Raw genomic sequence first — 17,848 nt, forward strand, 5'->3', positions numbered from 1 at the left:
AGTGTTTGCTAAATGTTGCATTAGCTTCTATGGAATTTCTACAGGGTTGAAGGACTGGATTAGACACCATAGCATTCTTCCCCACAAACCTGTCCCCTTTCAAAAAAAAAAAAAGGAATGTGAAGCAAACACTCTCTTCACAAGATGTTTACACCTGTCTTAGAAGAGCGTTGACTTTTCATCAATAGCGGTTCCCGGCTATTGCCCTCAATTCTATGGTTGGATTTGCCTGCAGAGACAGAATCTGGCTAATAATAATATATTTTATATTCACTATATCAGCTAAATAGATAAAGACATGTGAGGTATCTTGGAATCATACCTGAAACACAAACTAAAAATTATTGAACCTTAGATTTGGCCAGCTTTTCCAGGTCGTTGTTTATTTTGGGAGAGCAACTATTCTTTGTTAGGCTCCAGAGCAGGGGAAATCCATGCCTCTTACATGGTTAAGAACACATCTGTACTCATGAAGGTGAGAAAAGAATTCATTCTTCAAGATACTTAAATTCATAAGTTAACCAAGCCAAAGTAGAACCGCCACATCTTTTAAGTTTTGCCTTTGAAAAAAGAGGACTATTCTTACAATTGGAGGAATGAAATTTTAACAGTGACTTCCCACCCCTTCTTATTTTTCCCACTTTAGCTTACAGCTGCATTTGAAATCTGCTTTAATATTCTCTGAGCTCTGCCTGCTGAACCCCACTTCCCTAGTTATTCTCCAGTTTCTGTTTCCCCTTCCTCAAGTTGCTTCCCCTTCCCCTGTATTTAACTTCTAAGACAGATTCTGCTACTGAGTAAATCACTTGTTACCATCAAGATAGGGGGGTGAAGGTGGAGGAGTAATGACAGAGAAATAAATATATAGGAGTGATACAAATGTTTTCTCGAAGTTCCAGCTATATAGAGAATTAGAAAATAGAAACTCCATCACTTTAACATGTGGAAATAAGAATTAAATATATTCATATATAGTATATGCTTTACTTTTCTCCATTGTTCTAGTGTTCTGATAAATGAATTTGACATATCAGTATAACCCAGAGAAATTAGACTTCTAATGCTAATCTCCTAATCTCAAAATTACTTCTATATTTTATTTTTCCCTTATTAGTTGAAGTTTCTTATAATTGTACTGAGACTTGCATGGGTTTACGTTGGCATCAATAATTCATTAAAAACAGTTGACTGTTAGATTTGTCTGATGTGGGGGGAAAAAAATGTCCACGTGGTATGAGGCTGAGTGAGATGCATGCAATGCTTTCTGAACCCAGAGTCCAGCAAGAGACGTCACCTAGCTAGATGATGTCCCTGAGAGCAGGGTATTGCCTTTGGACTTTTGAATGAGCTGAAAGACATGTAAAATCATATGTTGTTAGACAGCTCCCCATTGACTACACATCTGTGGACTCTGAAGAACCCTAGTTGTTCCAGCAAGTCTGTGGAATAAATTATGCTCAAGAAATTTGCTCCAGATATGCCTCCTTTGGATGGTAAAATGGCCAACAGTGTATGTGCTGGTTCAACTGCCCCTCTCTACTGGGATCAAGTCCCACAATTGTAGAAGACAGGCAGAGTGGAGCTCTCCTCTTTTAGGGGCTGTCAGACTGGCAAGATGTCAGGCTGACTAGACTGGCTTTGTAATGTGTACACTGCCTGCTGCCTATTCCTTAGGTAGTGCATCATCTTTGTCTTTCTGAAGTATGAACTCCCAGACCTTCAGATTTTGTCCTGAAATAATCAGGCAATCTCAACAGTTAATAAAGAGAGAAATAAAACCCTTGTTATCACAAACCCAAGAAAACTAATGCATAAATATTTCTAAAGTGAAAATAAAAATTCCCTGAGGAAAACTAGAAAGATCCTGAAAGAAAAATACACATAATATACTGAGAGTAAGTTAATTGCCCTTGTTCGTTTCTGGAGGGAACATCATTGCCCGAGGAGTTTTCTCCTGACATGCAAGTAGACACAAGTGATGTGGTAGCACACTACATTAACATAAAAAGGTACGTACGTGGGGGATTTGCTCTTGACTGGTTAAGAAATAGGCTTAACAATTCACAAATTTCTTATGAGCTTAGCCTTTAATACCTGGTAATCACCTTTGTCAAGGAAAATTTATTCTACACTGTGGGAAGCGATGAAATTTGTGGAAGTGTCTTGAGCTAAAAGAATGTGGAAGAAGAATAGATACAGAGTTTCTCTCCAAGAAAGAGAAATCAAATGATGTGCTACGGGTGAAATCAGTGTATGGTATTGCAAGCAAGCTTACCAAGCTATAAGAGAGGCAGTTTACTCACAGATTCTACCTCTGACTTTCTCTTCAGAATGAAAGCCCTTCCCCCTTCAGTTTCTCCAAATGTCACTTGCCATCATTTCTGAAATCTTTCTCAGGGAAGCCTTTCCCAATCATTTGAATGAGAGTAAAGTATCCCTTCACTCAATTCTTCATTTAATGTATTTGCCTCTTTGCATGTCCAAATTTTTAAATTTTTGGTCATAACTTGTGATTTCATTTGAGTGGGGAACCCGTACATAGATTAGAAACTGCAACTTGTAACCATACTGAGGTATTTTGAACCCTGAGAGGTTAAATGACTTGTTATTTTTATGGCCAGTATAATCAGAGGCAAGACTTAAACCCAGGTCTTCCTCATGCCAAGGCCTTGCCTCTATCCACTATGCTCTATTACCTGCAGATTGATTTTGCCAAATGAAACTTTTTTTTACTGGTTAGTCTGTGTTCATATTACCTTGTGGGACTTATTATCATGGTGAACTCCTAGAGAATAGAGATTATTTCAGTTCAACTTCCTTCATATAATACTAACATAACTCCATGCTTAAATAAACACTTTTCGGTGATTATTTGTGATCTGTATTAGCTCTCTTAGTATCAGCATGATCACAACCATCCTTTTCACTTGGCCTATTTTATTGAGTAATAGACTGAATTACTATGAAGATATTATCAGGGGGAGAAGTGAAGCATGAGGATGGCAGAGGAAGAAATAGTTGTGGACATCAGAAATTTTGAAACTAGATTTTAAAATATGCATACCATAAAAGCAAAATGTAAAAAAAAAATCATAAAAAGAACAATTGCACAGTGAAGTGGGCAATGGGGAGTAGCAGTCAGTTAGATTACAAATGTGATGAATATTGTCCTAACCAGGGCAAGTGAATAGTCTCTTTGTCTCAAACTTATCCATTAATTTTCATCCTGGTTTCTACCACTTCATAATCTACTGCTTGCTGAAAGATCTATTTTCTGTGCAGTCTGGAGTTTGGGGCCTTCCAAAAGTAAAGTGTCTAGACTGTGCACAATACCTGCAGGAGGTTAGGATGAAGGAATGCCAAAACTTACTGCTCCAATCCCAGGAAATCCTAGGATTACTGAATGCTCTGTGATGTGGGGGAAGGGGTCACTAGTACTTGAGCTTTGCAAAGACATGATAAATAATTGAATCAAATAGACTAGAAAGATAGAGAGAAAACAAAAATCAAAGCTCATATAAACTCCCCTTCACTGGATGACATCGGAGAGTGATGAAAAGTTTACTTTTTTTTGGGTCAAATGCCAAACTCAGAGGGAACTGACTGCTACAAAATTTGTGAGTTCAGCAAAGGTCTTGCCTATTTAAAATGTTAAAGGGAAGCAGAGGCTTAGAATTTGCCTCCTAACATTTCCTATATGGAGCTATATGTTTAAACATGAAAACCAGCTGATGAAAACTAAGGGAAAGAAAACCCTTTGTAGTCGACAGAGTTACTCATAGACAGCATGTAGCGTGTGTGTCTCAGGGGGTGATTTTCTCAGAAGGGCTCACCTGGTGATGTCAGAGCCTGAGAAGCATTAGAAAGGTGTGCATGTTTCATTATACTGTAGATTGGTGGGGGACAAATTGATCCCAATATTCCTTAAATTGACCATTACAAGGCTTAAAGCCCAATGCAAAGACAAAAAGACATGGGCTAAAGGCCTTTGGAAGGTGTTTAGCAAAGTTATAGTGTTGTCTGAGCGAGAGCCTTCTAAGACTTGACTGAAAAGCAAATGATTTATAGGATAAAAGGCCTCTTACTAGGTCATCTTTTTTTTAATTTGGAGAGGGGAAAAAAAACAATTCTTTTTTTTTTTTCTGAGTTGATGAAAAAAGAGGTGAGATGGTAGAAATGATATGTTGTCTAATTGGTTAAAGATCAGATATTTTCTTCACCTTGCTTCCATGGTAGAAAACTGTGAAAATATGACCTGGTCTGAAAGTGTTTGTGGGGTGAGTGTATGTGCATGCATATGTGTATGTAATTATTTATGTAAATGCACACATGTGTACATATATGACACATATTTAAATATATTCTTAAGATTCTCTGATGTCTATGCAAAGAATAATTAGTAATTTAATGATTTATCCTTCTTTTACATTTCTATGCTTAAGGCTAATTCTATTTTAAAAGTAGAGTTTCCTTCTAAATTAAAACTACTAGTACAATTTTGGAAATATCTGTTGCACCTTGCACTAAGGAGTAAAATGTAAAACTTTTGATATTTAAACACACTGTTAAGAAAGGGCCGAACCAAAGTTGGAGGAGGAGAGATCTTACCCTCAACCTAGAAAATAAAATACAGTGTAAAAAGAAGATCAGTTTATTATTTTTTTTTTGCTATGTTGCTAGGTAAAGGTATGTTTTTCTGTTAAGAGACTCACATTGAAGCAAAAAATACCCAATAAGGATCAGATCAGATTCTGATGATCTTTGGAAAAGTCACTTGATAGCTTGCTCATGTGCTTATAAAATTTATTCTTTTTGCTTTATATATACAAAAGTAGCTTCATACATGTCACTTAGCTTATAGGAAAATGGCATGATCATCATTAGTACAGTTTTTTAGAGTTTTTTTTAACAATTTTATTTTGTAGATTAGGGCACTGATATAAAAAAGTGATTGAGCAACTTAAACTAAACAACAAATGAATGGTAGCAAGCAGATTAGAACTCAGGGTTGATGAGTTTTTAATCTCTTGCCTCAGACATTACTTAGAACTTAAACAAAGTTGTCTGACAGTAGTTCAAGAACAAGTGACAAGATAGCTTATTAATTCACTGTATATATTTTTCATTAATTTGTTAAAGAAATTATACCAATAAAACAAAATATAATTCAATTTAAATATATTCTTTACATATTTTAATAAATGAAGTCATTCTCACATTTTTAAAGAATTTTAAAGAACATTTCAAATCTGTCAAACCCTTAAGGTCTGTATTTTTAGGCCAGATATGGCAGCACCCAGGTTTAATTCCATCTGCTGGAAAGTTTGAAGCTGGTGAATGGCTTGAGCTCAGAAGTTATAAACTGAAGGGGCTAAGCTGATTGGTGTCTATACTAAATCCTGTACCAATATGGTGACTCCTCAGGAGCAGGGAACTATGAGGTTGCCTAAGGAGGAGTGAATTGGCCCAGATTAGAAACAGAACAGGTCAGAGTACACATGTCAATCGATAGTGGGATTAGACCCACAAGTGGCCACTAACTTCCAACCTGGTCTAGGTGGAGAGACCCAGTCTCAAAAACAACAGAAATATTTGTGTTTTTAAAATTGTCAGGTAGATGGTAAAAGTGGATATCCTCCTTATTTGTACTATATAACTAGACCCCTAACCCCAGATATTCCATCATCTTATTGGCTTTATTGTTGTTTCCACATACCTGTCATTTTGGAATAAAGTTTCATAGCTTATGTTGAAGTAATGCTAATTCACACATATATAAATAGCACTTTTAGATTTGCAAGGAAATTTTTAAAAAAACTATCTCATTTGATCCTTAGAGCAACCTAATTAGGAATCTGAAGAGTTGGAATTTTGGCTCTAAAAGATAGCAGCATGAATTTAGATAGATCACTGTATCCCTCTCGATTGCAATTTGCTAATCTATTAAAGTGGGCTTAGTAATACCATCTGACATACCTGTCTGACAGTTGTGAGGATCAAATAAGATAATGGATTCAAAAGTACCTTGCAAACTTCAAATTACTACACAAATGTATGGGATGATGATGATGGAAATTTTGGCCATTATTGTAATCTGAACCAGGAAGGTCATGGATAAATAGCCAAGTGAAATCACTTGATACAGACTATGTCTTTACTCTGACAAGAGGATCCATTTTCAGAATATGTAACTCTATCCCTCATCATTTATTTGTCTGGGTACTACTTAAGGTTTATGTTAATAATATAGAGAGCTTAGCTCAGGAAGTAGGTTGGGTTATATGCACATCAACACCTTTAATTTTTACTTACCTGATCATCCATTTATAATTGGAAAAATTGGTAAGGTGGGGTGAAGTAATGGGAAGAACACAGAACCTGAAATTTGAAGGATCTGAGTTCTAGTACTGGCTTTGAAACTAGATATATATAATCCTGAAAAAATATATTTAACCTCTGTATAGCTCAATAAAATGGAAACTATAGTACCTTCACAGAATTGCGTAGTGTATAGATACAGTGCTGGGTTTTCAGTCAGGAAGACCTGAATTAAAGTCTAACCTTTGAAACTTACTAGCTATATGATTCTGAGTGATCCATTTACCCTCTATATGCCTCAGGCAATTCCCTTGGATTTATTGGCTTTGTCTTAAATAGACCATAATATGTGTTGGTGGAGAGAGTCTCACATAAGGAGTTCCTTCTGTTCACAGAGCTTTTCTTCCTTCCTTCCTTCCTTCCTTCCTTCCTTCCTTCCTTCCTTCCTTCCTTCCTTCCTTCCTTCCTTCCTTCCTTCCTTCCTTCCTTCCCATGTTTCTGTCTTTCTTTCTGCAATAGCTTCACTACTTATCTCAGCATATTATTATAAGTAAAATGCATTACAAACATTAAAGCCATGTAGATATGTGAGTTACTACTAAATGGTACAAGTGTTTGAATATGGCTTGTTGTTAGTCATCAATTGTTTTGTTGTTCAATCATATTTAGTAGTGTCTGACTTTTCAAGACCCCATTTGGGGTTTTCTTTGCAAAGATAATGGAGTAGTTTGCCTTTTCCTTCTCCAGCTCATTTTTACAGATGGGGAAACCGAGGTAAACTCAGTGACTTGCCCAGAATCATACAGCTAGTAAGATGGTACGGCCACATTTGAACTCACAAAGATGAGTTTTCCAGTCTCCAGGCTTGTTGCTCTATCTGTTGCAACACCTAGCTGCTACGTGCTACCTAGATGCTCATCACTTTTTTATTCCAGTAATTATTTTGACATTTCACAATGGAGTGTTCTGTTGCGTACCCTCACTTATTTCTTGACACTTAGATGGGATTACTAAATAAGTGACAGAATGTTTAAAAAAAACAACAACTACTTGATATTCAAGTCTACCAAAATCATGAGATGGACTAGTGCTGAAAAATGAAAATGAAGAGAGATAAAGAAACAGTGATGTAGAAAGAAAAATGTGATCCTAGATGAAAAGATAGACCTTTTAATGATCTCACTAGATAGGTTTTAATAAAGGGAGACTGGCACTCTGCCTTTTAGGCTGGGAGCTAACCTTGTCAAGATGTTGAGGCATAAAATATCTGGGTTCCTTCCTACTTATTTTTTTTATTTGGAGAGTGCAAACCTGTAATGTCATTGCCATAGGGGTCTCTTGATGTGGACATTCAAAGAAACAAATCTCCTTTTAAAGTTGTAGCATTAGAGAGTTGCCTCTTAGGGAACTAAGAGGTTAGGTAATTTACCAATTCTCATTCATTTCAAATTGTCAGAGGGAGGACTTGAAACTAGGCACTCCCTGTTGACTCTAAGATCAGCTCTCTTCCCTTTACATTATAGTGTCTCTCACATACTGTGGTTGGACAGGAATTATGTGAGAATCCATGTTTCCTTATGAACGGCACTCTTAGGAAACCACTCTACAATTTTCATAAGTAAAATGATTATGAAAGTTAGAAAGTCATCAGTTTCAAAGTTAATTGCAATTAATGTGTCATCAAATCTCTGCATTTCTTCATCAGTTTCCTTTACATTTTAAAGTAGATTTTTTTTTCCTGACAAGAATACATATTTTTTGAGGGAGGGAGAAATGATTTATTAATGATTGAAAAGTGGCATTTATATTTAGGATTTTCTTTCCTTTCAAGTTTGTTATGACAGATAAATATATTTACTTGGTCAACAAATACATGTTAAGTACATACTATGCATAGAACACTGTGTTATGTATTAAAGAGATGCAGAATTTGGAGAAGATACTGCCCCTGTTCTCTTGGAATTTCATATCTAGTAGTGGGATAAGACACAAACTACATAATTTATTGTGTAACAAAGTTACACATAAGAACATTGTTTTTCTTTGTTTGTGTCTGACTGTTCATTGATCCCATTTGGGGTTTGCTTGGCAAAGATAATGGAATGGTTTGCTATTTACCTCTCCAGCTCATTTTACAGATGAAGAAACTGAGGGAAACAGGGTTAAATGACTTGCCTAGGGTCGCAGAACTGGTAAATGTCTGAGGCCAGATTTGAACTCACCAAGATGAGTCTTCCTATCTCCGTGCCCAGTTTTATCCCCTGTGCCATTCAGCTGCCCCTAAGGAGAATATTGTAGGGGCAGCTAGGTGGCACAGTGGATAGAGCTCTGGCCTTGGAGTCAGGAGGACCTGAGTTCAAATCTGGCCTCAGACACTTGACACTTACTAGCTGTGTGACCCTGGGCAAGTCACTTAACTCCAATTGCTTAACTAAAAAATAAAAAAAATACAGTGTGGAATTGTAAAATTAAGTATTATATGAACTCATGAACTCAAAGTTGAAGGGAAGATTGCTTCTGACTGAGGGTCTTAGGGAAGGCTTCATAGAGGAGGTGCTTTAATGCTTGAAGAAAGCATTAAAACTGAGTCAGTATTTAATAGGTCAATAGGAGAAGCAGAAGAGTGAGTGTGTTCCAGTCTTAGGAAGCTGCATTATTAAAGGCACAGAGGTTGGAAAGAGCAGGACACTTTTGGTGGACAGAATTATTATGTATTAAGGCAGAGAGTATATGAAAGGAAGGAATATATTTTCATAAGATCCTTCATTTAGACATAGAAGAGACCTCTGAACGTGTCTAGTCCAACTTCACTTACAGATGAGGAAACTGAAACACAGAGAAGTCAGGTATTTACCCAAGGTCAATGAGAGAGAATTTATTAAGCCCCAGTGATATATCTGCCCAGCACTATGCTAAACCCTTGTTACACAGTGAGTAAAAGTTAGAACCAGGATTTGAACCCAAGCCCTCTCACTCCAAATCCACTCCTCTTTCTCTTTACCGTTCTCAAATTAGGTCATAATAGTAGGGTGCAAGGTTTCAGAAAGTCATGAATGTCAGGCAAAGGAGTCTGACCTTGATTCAATAGGCAACATAGAACTACTTGAAGATTTGTGAGGAATGAGTATGATTGAATTATTCTATCAGTGATATAAAGGATCTATTTGAAGAGGCTATTGCAATATCAAGGCAGGTGTCTCCTGGTCCTGTATCTAAGAGAAACAAACAAAAAGACATGGTAAGTAGATGAGAGAGGTGAGGGAGAGGAAAGACACACAGATAATTATAAGGTTTGGGACATGGAGACAGGGTAAATGGTGGTGCCAAAGACAGAAATAATTTGGAAACTTTGTTCCAAAGGAAAAAAAGTATGATGTAGTTACTATAACTCTAGCTCATTGCTTAAGGTCCCCTGTCTCAGCTGGAGATGCACTGGGAGATCAAAAACTCAAGGACCTCAACCAAGATAAAGGAATAGCAAAAGAAATATAATAAAGGAGAGGTTTGGGAAACAATTGGGTGAGATATGGAAAGAGTAAATGTAAATGTTCTCTCTTCTTTCACCCCAGCTAATGATAATCTCCCTTCATTGTCAATGTTTGTCAGGTCCAGGTGGCATCAGAAGCTGTTTTTTCAAACTTAGTTCCCCTCTATCCCCCCAAATAAAGATGCTGGTGTGTTGAAAAGAGTGGTTGTGAGGAAGGTGTTTGCTTCTGGAAGGCAGTGACTATGTGTAACCTAATCTCAAACCCTCCAGGGGCTTGTACTTTGAAGTAGTTTAATGCATGTCTACTGAGAATGATGCTTCCGTTACAATACAATGGAATCATGACTCATGATCTCTATTGTTGTAACTTTGTCTACTTCAAGAAAGACATTAAAAGCTAACTCTGTTTAATTGCTGAAATGTGGTAAGGTATGGATATGGCCATCCCATCAAGAGACCACCAATCTGGAAGGGGGAGGGAAGAAGAAAGGTATTAGAACAGAGATTTCTTAAATGTTGTGAAATAGTTTGGCAACTGCATTTTTATATAATCAGTTTCCTTTGTAATCACATATTTTTTATTTTATGCATTAAAAAAAACCATTATTCTGGGAACACAAAACTTCCCAAGGGTTCCCAATACCCCATCCCCAAAAAAGGTTAAAAATCCCTATATTCAAAGAACATTGAGCTCCCAATTACTAAGATAGTTAAGCTATATAATTTATCTATGATGTCATTTCAATACCCAGAATTTTCAAAATAGGTCAATTAATGTCATATTACTTGCTGTTATTATGTGGCCCCAATTGACCTGTTTCACATTTGGAAGGCTCTAAAGGGAGGAGGTTAAAAAAAAAAAAAAGAAAGAATAAAAGAAAGAGAGAAAAAGAAACAGAGCAAACCTCTCCTTTTATGCTGTTGTAATGTCCCGCAGTTCTGGGACTGCATTCAGAGTAAGGATTTTGCCTGAAAGGGCTTCAGGAAGTTACAAAACTCCTTTACATGGCCTGCTGGATCTGTGTACAATTTCCAACATTACACAGAATAAATACCAGGAGACTGGTGTGGTTTATACAAGAGTTTATAGAGAAAAAATCCACCCACTAGCTCCCTTGCTGAGGATTACAACCAGGTCTCTGCTGCCAAGTTCTGTGTTTAGGTAAAGCATGAGAAAATCTGCCATTTTTTAAAGTCACAAAAGGGGTTCTATAGTAGGAGCGGTGAGAAGCTGACAGTCTTTTATGCATAAAAGGCAGCTGTTCCTTCTCAGGTAATATTATTAATAAACCCTAAGGTAATGTTTGCTCTGAAATATGTCTAATTGAAATAATTTACTCTGACCCTTGGAGAATTATGAAACTGTTTTCATCATGTTCACACACAGCAAAATAATTATGAGATGCCATATGGAAAAGACATCATGTGGTAGATGTCTTTCTGAATCTATACTTCTTGAAATGGTTCCCACAGATAAATCATATAGCTAATTTATAAACTCGAGGTGAATAGACCCTTTTCCACGTGGAGATCTGATTTGAAATGTTTGCAGTCCCAGAATATTTACAGGGGTGTTGACACACAGTAATTGCCATGATCATGAGGCATTTTTCACAAAGTATCATGGTAGCAACATTTGGTTGCATGGAAATGGGGAGGGAGTTGGGGGAAGAGGGGTGGAATTCCTCCACAGTCTGTGCAGCTGCTAGGTGCTACATGATTCTCAGAGAGCTCCTCAGGTACCGTGATGAGTAGGGTTCATTTTGCCTTTTGCATGAAATCTGCCTGGAAAATTCCTGCAGTTTCCACTGATAAAGCACAGTTGGCAAGATGAGCTCCAGGGTGGTATGTGAGGACTTTCGGGAAAACTTGTCAGCTTTCACAGGGAAATGTCCAAGTGTTTATGGGAACTCTGAAATAGTGTTGGGTGACTCTCAAAGGGCTCTGTGGGGTCAATAGGGACAAGAATCTGAAAGCTTCTTGATGGAAGATCCTCTGAACTTATCAAAATGGCTCAAAACTTGGCTGCCAGTCTCATGAGAGCAGAATCTCTTGTGTAATTTCTGGTATGGTACTTTCCTGCCGCCGGGGTGAGAAAAATCTTAGCAGGACAGACTTTCTCACCATATTTCACTTCTTCAGCTCCATGTCATTGTGAAACCCAGGAAATGGAGAATCGCAGGAAACTGAACTGGATATTTTCAGGGCTTTTTGTTTCAACCTGAGGGAAGTAAGGTTGGATTTTCTTTACAGTTTTGGAGTCAGTTGTTAAGTGGAATCGATTGACCCTGTTTCCTGGCCAAACTCAAAAAAGAAAATCTCTAAAAGTTTTCCTTCAAAGTGTCAACTGTGTTTCTATAATGGGCCCATATTGGCCAGCATCTATCAGGCACAAGAAAATGCAGTGTGATAGTGTGAATATGGTATGTTGACAATAATATCATAACTTCTGCTACCATATAAATGAAAGTACCTGGTTCTGGCCTTCTTCCTCTCCCCATAGGCCTCACAAAAGCTGTTCTGGCCTTCTCTTTGGTGACCATTATCTCAAGTATTCCCATTTCCACCAGCCCATTACTGTATTCTAGAGAACTTGGTCACAGCTGCAGCAAATGGGCATTTTCATCTGGTAACAGCTCTTGCAAAGCAGTCCCTGAGATGTTAATTGTGCAATGAGTCCAGCCATCGTTATCCTCACAATTAGCTAATAGTTGGCACATTTAAATCCTTCTTCCAGCCCCCTAGGGCCCATTCAGGAACCTTCCCTTTGTTGACAGCCTAATCTAACATCCCAAACTATAAAACTCTATTATATTTATTTTCTCTATGAAAATATATTTGCATGCCATGAAATTATATGCACATGCATGTGAGTATAAGTGATTTTCAAAATTTTTTGAACTGAAAGCATGGCTTTTTCATTTTTTCATATTTTCTGGTTCCATTTTTAAGTGGAGGGTGTGGTTGTTTTCTCTCTCTCGCCCTCTTTTTAAATTACTGAAGGGAAACACTGGAAATCTGACAATGATGATTCTACTGCTATTTCTAATATATCTCAGGTCAGAGCCTAGTACTTCCCATTTTTAGACAACTGCCAAACATTTGTTTTTATATCCACTAGACATCTGTGCTATTGTTGAGTACTATTTCTAGCTATTTGAGCAGTCCTGAAGTAAAGGTAACATTTTTTTTTTCTCCATGATTTACAGTCTATCATTATTACAGTGCAGTATCTGAAAGCATGAAATAGAGATTTATGACACACTCGTGTCTTATACTTGATTCATATAATAGAGGAAAGGTAAAATGTCCCAGGCAGCAGAGCACTCTTTGCTTTAAGCTGTGGTCTCTTTTGGTATGTTGCTGTAGCCTGATTAAAGCACAGGCAGAAGGTCACTGACCAAACTTTGTCTTCCGCAGTTTCCCACAACATGTATTCCTCACAGGGAACATTTTCTCAGCTCAGGTTATTTCCAGAAATTTTCTCAAACCCAAAGAACGGTCTTTGCAGTAAAAGAGTGAATTCCCACTTTTTATCCTTTATCTTACACTCCAGCGATGACAGCATTTATGTTTCTTCTATTGACAGGGCCAAGAACAACAGGATTAATGAGGTTGTCTCTTTTTCATGAGTGCATTATATTCTTTCTCTGACCTTTCAAACATGGGAATCTTCTGTTTCATAAGATCTCTTAAGGAGGGAACTCCACCTCCCCCCCTCCTCCATTTTCTTCTCATTCCCCTTTTTTTCTGAGTGACCAGCTGGCCTAGGGAATGGTGTATTCAGAAAACTACATACTCACAAACTGGCAATGCCTGGTTCATTGTATCAGAATTGTAAGGCTGGAGAAGGGAGTGGTGGGTAGGAGTCAAGGACTGTGGCTGTGTCAGGACGAAGGTGAAGAGGAACAGAATTCTATTTTCTCTTATAGTCATATTGCATGAAGCCTCAGTGAAACTTAAAAAACCTCACAATCTAAAGTCAAATAAAAAAGCAGATGGAAGTTAGGTTTCATATTATTATCCATCAATCAGCCTGCATTTATTAAGCACCTGCTATATGCCAGGTACTGTTATAGGCATGATGGATGCAGAGAGAAAGAATGAAACAAATACTTACTCTCAGAGACCTTATGTTCTAAAGAGGGTGACAAGTATACATAGAAGTATTATGAGAATATCTATAAGAAGAGAATGCATACAAATAAGCTGTTGTTGTTGTTGTCTTTGGTTTTTAAAGAGAACAAATGACCTTACAGGTGATGTCTTGATTTGCCAGTGAATTGGATTTAAGTGAGGCAGAGAGTTGCATGAAGTCATCAGCTTCACTCTCCCTGAATCATCAAAGTCCAGTGGCAGGACAAAAGTCAAAATGACTGGTGATGGCCCAGGACAGTGGATGATCTTGGAGTCTTCAATGTCTGACCAAGCTGTAGGTGCTCCTTCATGGCCATCAAAACAAATTGTTCTCATCCAACCATTCCGCCAGGGAATTGCTTGGGGTAGACACCCCCATAACTCACTAATAGTTGTAAGGCCTGTTGGTTGCCCTCAACCTGGTTTAGCCCATACGCCAAGATGGTTTACCAGGGTGTGGCTGCTGCACATGCTGCAGCTTCTTCCAGCCACAGTTGAGAGTGGAGTGATTTAGATGGACACCAAAGGCGGATGAGCAGGCCTTCTAGGTCTCCTAAACACCTCATACATTCCATGGATTTGCTCCATGGTATAATGGTTAGCACTCTGGACTCTGAATCCAGTGATCTGAATTAAAAAATCCCTGGGACTTATTATACAAATAAATATAAGATAGTTAAATGCAAAGTAATTAGAGGAGGGCGTTGGCATTTAGAATATTCAGGATGTCATTATGTAACTTCAATATAGAATATAAAAACGTTTGTGGTATTACTTTGAATTGAAAAAGTGTTCACATTTTAGGATCATAGATTCAGAACTGCAAGGGACCTCTAAAACCATCCAATCCAGGGCTTCTTAATCTGATATCTTAAAAGAATATTTTGATAGTTGTATTTCAATAAAATTAATCTTATTTGTGATCCTCTGTATTTTTTTAAATATATTTAAAAACATTAATCTGAGAAGGGGACCATGAGCTTCAGCTGACTGCCAAAGGGGAAGAACTCCTGGTTTAGCCCAATTCTCTCATTTTACAGATAAGGAAAATGAAAACCAGAAAGATTGCAAATTGGCCAAGGTCAAAAAAGTGGTAAATCAAATAGCTAGAATTGGGACTCCAGTCCTCTAAATCCAGCTCTAGCGTTCAGTCTATTACATTATACTGCAAGATATGCACACACAAGATGTGCAACTATGTGTGCATACTCTCTGTCTCCCTGTCTCTCTCCATTTCTCTCCACGTGTATGTACATATTTTATATATATATATATATATATATATGTATATATATATATATATATATATATATATATAATATGTACGTATTTATATATGCTAGTAAGTAAAGTATCTGTGATTTCGTTGATGTTGGGATTACCCCCAAAGATTCAGAGGAAAACTTATTTATAATTTAATATATGTCATATACATGTGAATACATAAACATATATAGTATAAAATATTCATATATATGTTTAATATACAATCTATCTATCTGTATTCATTAAAAAGGTGTCCCAAAGTCTTGGTGCAGTTTTAATGTTTGTGTGTATATATTTGTATACACACACACACACACACACACACACACACACACACACACATATCTAAAGAAACCTATGGATATATAAATGTTTCTACCAATATCTATATCTGCCTGTTTTCAGGACATATAAATAAATATAGATAATCCTGTGTGTATACACACACACACACACACACACACACACACACACACACACACATGTATGTCCATAGTACTCAACAATAGCACACAGGTATATATGCATAAATATATGTATAGCTATAGTTAGATGCTACATAGTATATGTACATGCTTGTACATCAGTGATCTCTCATTTTTTCTGGATTGGAACTTCCCCTAGCAGCATAGTTCATAATATCTTTACAACTTAACATATCATCAGATTATACATTGAGAGCTAAGTGGGACTTGAAAGGCCATCTAATCCGAAATCTTTTTTTTTTTTTTACATGTGAAGAGAAGACTCAAGAGTTGAATAGCCTACTCAAGGCTGCCCAGGTATTTGATGCTAGGTTGGAAAACAAGGCCTTCCTAACCCCATGTCCAGGATTCTAGACACTGAGCTACATTCCCTTTTTAGGAGAATTCATGTTGCTGAAAAAGTCATCTTCTTGGGGCCTACTGATCAATGCATTTCTCTTATCTGTGATATCAAAGTAATTTTCCTTATGTGTTGATCTGACCATGTCACTCCACTATTCAATCAACTCTAGTATTCTTTTTCTGCATCAAGGATAAAATAAAATTCTTGTATATCTTTTAAAATACTTTACAAACTGCCCCAACCTATCTTTCCACTTCATTGGCCATTAATTCCCTTCTCACCCACGTGATCCAACCAAATTGTCCTTTCCTGTCTCCCTCACACATGACCCTCCATCTCCCATATCTCTATGCCTTTGCATTGACCTGGAATGCATTCCCTCCTCACCTCCACATCTTGGGTGCCTTCTAGAGGAAGTCCAATTAGCCTTTCCTTACTGCTAATGTCCCAATTGTAAATGTCCTTACCTTCCTTAGAAATTACCTTAAACTTTACCTGTATATATTCACCATGCCTCAGTACATATTCACTTTCTTTAGTTTTCTACCTCTCTATCATCAGTGTATCTCTATATCAATATGTCCATCTATCTACTTATTAATCTATAACTATGTATGTAATTGTCACCTTCCTAATTAGGCTGTAAGTTTCTTGTGAGTAGGGATCATTTCATTCTTTATATCTGTATCCTTAGCATCTGACACAATGTCTGGCACAGAGTTGGTTCTTAAGAAATGTGTCTTCATCGATTAATTGATTGGTGGCTAGGCTTGTCTTAGATGACAGACATAGAGTCTAAGATCAGATCTATATCTTAAACCTTCCCAACTTACTACTACCTGTGAGAACTTGTGATTTGTTGGAATAACCCTCAGGAATGCAGGGTCACCTCCACACTACAATGAATCCCAGAAATAGGATTTTATTTGAAGATATCACTAATATAACCTGAACATATATTGCTACTAACAGCAGTGAAGGCAGGATCTTATGAATATACCTGAGCTCAATCAATGTAAGGATCTTCTTTAGTGCCTAGGTCATATCCTGCTACCAAGAACCAAAAGTATTTTTAAATTTTTAATTCTTATCTCTAAAAATTTCTGTGCTCTGTTAAGAAAAGTGTTTTCTCTCTCTCTTCTGTACCTCTTTTATTTCTGTTTCTTGTTTTAAATATTCTAAATAATTTCGGATATGTACCCTTAGTCCCTTGAGGGTTTGGACTGTCTCATTTATTTTTGCCTTGCTAATAGCACCTAGCACAGTGCCTTGTAAATGACAACTACATCTCACATTTATCAGAGACCTTTTGTACAAGGACCCTGTGAGGTAAGTTGTATATATAGTATTAGTCCCACTTCATAGGTAAGGAAAATGTTTAAGGTGGGATTTGAATTAAAATAAACAGCCTGGAATCACAACGTACTGCATACTATATTGTGGTGCTTTTCTCTAGTAGATAGATATTCAATAAATTTTTGTTGGTTGGACGGATGATACTAAATATTATTGTTGTCCATAATCTTAACATGAAAAAAATTCAATTCTTCCCGAGTATTAGAATCAATGTTATGTGCCTCATTTGATTATTAGGGAGGGTAATAGCTACTTTGAAGAGGCAAATGGAAAGCTCGTTTGACTTGGAGGTAAGAGATTTATATTTTTTTATTTATTAATTCTGTTGCTATTTGATTGGACAAATTGTTTTACTTCCTTGGGCCTCATTTTCCTCACCTGCAAAAGGATGGGGTTGGACTAGATGATTCTACAATTCTTTTTCACCTGTAAAATTCTATGATGTCTTGAGTGTTT

Source organism: Phascolarctos cinereus, unplaced genomic scaffold (genome assembly GCF_003287225.1).
Source record: "Phascolarctos cinereus isolate Bilbo 61053 unplaced genomic scaffold, phaCin_HiC Scaffold_726;HRSCAF=1367, whole genome shotgun sequence".
Taxonomy (NCBI): Eukaryota; Metazoa; Chordata; class Mammalia; order Diprotodontia; family Phascolarctidae; genus Phascolarctos; species Phascolarctos cinereus.